This window comes from Scardinius erythrophthalmus (genome assembly GCF_964197995.2).
Source record: "Scardinius erythrophthalmus genome assembly, chromosome: 3".
Taxonomy (NCBI): domain Eukaryota; kingdom Metazoa; phylum Chordata; class Actinopteri; order Cypriniformes; family Leuciscidae; genus Scardinius; species Scardinius erythrophthalmus.
In genome coordinates, this window is record NC_138223.1 from 31868670 (window position 1) to 31872258 (window position 3589).

Genomic DNA, 3589 nt, shown 5'->3' on the forward strand with positions numbered 1-3589 from the left:
GTTTACTCACCTAAAGATTATAAGTTGAGTGGGCAAATGTTTGAGCGCAATGTTGAGTTAACTTATAAAAACTATTTAACTGCATGTTTACTGCTATTTGTCCAATGAACACAAAAAAATAAGTTGAGAAAACTTAATGTTTTGATCTCTGCGCTGGAAAGTTTAACTTCCCACCATCGCGCATGCGCAGTCTGTCTGTATGTACGTTACACGGGGTTTCCTCATTCAACCATGCTATCGAAGGGACTGGATTCATCTCTGAGGTAAGTTTTATTTTGCTTTATGAATGAAAATAAGCTACATTGATTGCAGACATATGTTGGTAAAATATAGTATTATGTTAAAAGATATTTTCTGTGGAGACGATAAGTGTCTATTGTTAGAGATTATCCGCATAGCACATGGCTAACTTACTTAACTATTGACACCTAGACTAACGTTAAAGCGAGGAAACATGCTTGAATGATAAAAGACAAGAACGTGCACGAAGTTTAAAATGTTAAGCGCAGTAAGTAGTTAAAAAAAGACTCAAATCTGGTGCTTGCGCTGATTGAGACAGAAGAGAGCTGTTTATCTCAGACAGAATGTGAGTGCGAATCCAGTTATCTTTCACGGCTTATTGCTAATTAATAGTGAAATACACACAATTCTTTCAAAAAACCCACTGTGTGTAGTATTCATGTAAATACAGTCGGCTATGTCTTAAGTGAACAAACAATGTTGTAAAATCCAGATGTTTCAGTATTAAATCTGTGCAATAGCTCTTAAAGTGACAGTAGTCTATTCGATTTAAATTCAATTCCAAGTTTATTTGTTATATAGGCCTATATACAAATGTCAGTGACAATTTGTACATGCTTAGGTTGAGGCTCAGGCATTCTACAGTAGTGCCATATAATTCAATATAATACAATTTAGAGGGGAAAAAATATAGGCCTATATATGCAAAACAAATGTTATGTTAAAAATACGCATGTTTGCTTTGTATATTAAATAATGTTTAAAGTGAAAATATGTTATCTGCCGCTGTCAGTGTCCTTCCTGTTAATCAACGAAAGACAAAATTGCTCACTGCTCTTTAATAACTTTTGTATTTTTAAGGAAAAAATGAATTAATTTTTTTTCACATTTGATTATTCCATTTCTGTAGTATTTTTACTATATGTAAATTAACCTACTGTAACTGGTTTTTTTTGTTTAATATGAATCTTTGTTATATTGTATTTGTCCCTTTTAGACTAAAGAACATCAGTACAGCAACAAGAACCTCTGATGTGCTAAAACAGTGGCCTTTGTTTTTGAAAGATCAGGTGAGTTTATCATTTTTAGTTAGTAGAACTGAATTAATGTGTAGGCCTACACTTAATTCTTACTGTTTTAACAATGTTTTTTTTGTTGTTGTTTTTTTCAGGGTCTGTGCTGAGTATTACAGGTTAACACAAACTAATCAGAAGAGCACCTTTTTCTCTTAGTTAGATGAATACACATCTAATTGTACAAAACAAGTGGTGGAGCGTATCCGATGAGATGAAGATCCTCCTAGACCAACTTAATCATCAGGTAATTATTTTGCATGTGGTCATATCTCTCTGGTTAAAGGCTGAATTTTGCCATCTCCTTTTCAAGGTAATTCCCATGCTTCTCTTTGGATATAACATGCATAGCTTGTTCCATATTTGTTTTCTGTCTTTCAGACACAGAAACTGCAATGTGCTTGCTCAAAGAAAGGCTACAACTCTCAGAGCTCTACCTTTGTTTATGAGGGAAAAGTCAGGAAACATCCTGAAGACTTGCCTGGTAAGAAGATGTGTGTCACCAGCATATACACTCACACTTGATATAATTTCACCTGTTCACCAGATCCCCATGATGTTGTGCCACGTGTAACTATATTAAAGGAATAGTTCACCCAAAAATGAAAATTAGCCCATGATTTACTCACCCTGAAGTCATTAGGTGTATATGGCATTCTTCTTTCAGACAAATACATTTGGAGTTATATTAAAACGATTCCTGGCTCTTCCAAGCTTTATAAGGGCAGTGATATAGTGGCAGACTTGAGGGTGAGTAAATCATGGGCTAATTTTCATTTTTGGGTAAACTATCCCTTTAATACTGATATGGCATCTAACAGCACAGGTGCAGGAAATTGGGAGATGTATTCTGTTTATCAGTTTTAGTTCTGTGGCTGAATTTGAACAAGCTTAAAAACATGACCACCTTTACTTTTCAAGTGAAGGTACATGAGCACATGTTAAGGGTCACTCTGTGGTGTAACGTAATTCAAAATAAAAAAAAAGTTATGTCAATTTATTTTCTACTGCAGGACACAGAGCCAGAAGACATTCACAAGGGGAGAAGATGAGGATCTTAACTATCATTGAAGATGATGTTGCAACTGTTCCACTCCAACCCAATTATAAGGTGCCTCTCTGTAGTACTATAAGAGCAGATTGGGCTATATAATGTGCAAGAACTTTGCCATAGCTGTTACTCTCATCTTTGGCTTGATTTAATGCCCTCAATGTGAACTGTCCTAAACAATTAAAATACATAAAATACACTTTTGACTAAATTAAAAATTGTTTATTGGTCTTGACTTAAAGTGCTCAGCAAGAGTCCAGTCCTTCAAAAAATTTTTTGTTCAAGTAGCTGCAATCCATATGGATAATTGTAAGATTGAGCATTTATTTGTTCCAGTTTGTACTCTTATTTAGTGCATAGTCTTTTTATGGCTTTATTTTCTTCTCTAGAACATAAAGATATAAATGTAAACCATGTTATATATAAATGTAACACATATGATTTAATCCATGTCTTCTGAATACAATCGGATATCAAGATTTAAAAAGAATTGTTAGTTTATTGTTTCTCCCAAAACTGTATTACTTCAGAAAATACAAATTACAGCTGCATGTCTTTGTGTCTTGCACAGAAGAAAATAAGTCCTAAGAAAAAAGTAAATAATTATGATTTTGGGGTAATATATTCCTTTGAATAAAAAAAGAAAATTCTTGTCATGATGACAGCTAATTGAAATGACATTTTTATTTGCCTTCAACATGCTTCTGAATAAATGTTTTGTTAACATTGACTCACTGTTTTCAGTTTTTGACTTGGGCAAAGTTATTGTAGTTTCCAGTCTTAACATATTATTACTTAGTACCAATTTCCTTTAGGATTTTTTTGTTCACTCAACTTCAGACATTGAGACAATTTTTTTTGAATTGGCTCAACTTAAAAAGGTTTGTTAAAAAATAGTTGCACCTCTCCAGAAAACTAACAATCTTAAGTTAACCCAATAAAAAAAAAATTGTAAGACATACAACTTAATTTCAGTCAGTCTAACTGTTATTTACAAAAGTTGAGTAAACAAAAAAAAGCTGAAGGAAATTAGTACTAAGATTTTTTTTGTTGTACTGGCTTAAATTTTTTTACAGTGTGGTGTACAAATACCTATGCCAATGATCAGACTAATCCTCGTAAACGAAGTATTTATTATCTTTATATTCTGGGTCCACGGAGGCTTCCATGTAGTTCCGCCATCTTGAAAAACTATAAAAGCAGAGAGGGACAAAAAGTACTAGGC

General features: G+C 33.3%; 1 long non-coding RNA gene across 1 annotated transcript; it reads left to right on the forward strand.

The window, feature by feature from the left end:
* Positions 1-1462: 1462 nt before the first annotated feature.
* On the forward strand, positions 1463-2459 carry LOC308688442. The gene is made up of 3 exons (XR_014029899.1): positions 1463-1560; positions 1695-1797; positions 2327-2459. It is a non-coding gene; the product is annotated as an uncharacterized lncRNA (long non-coding RNA).
* The last annotated feature ends 1130 nt before the right edge of the window (positions 2460-3589 follow it).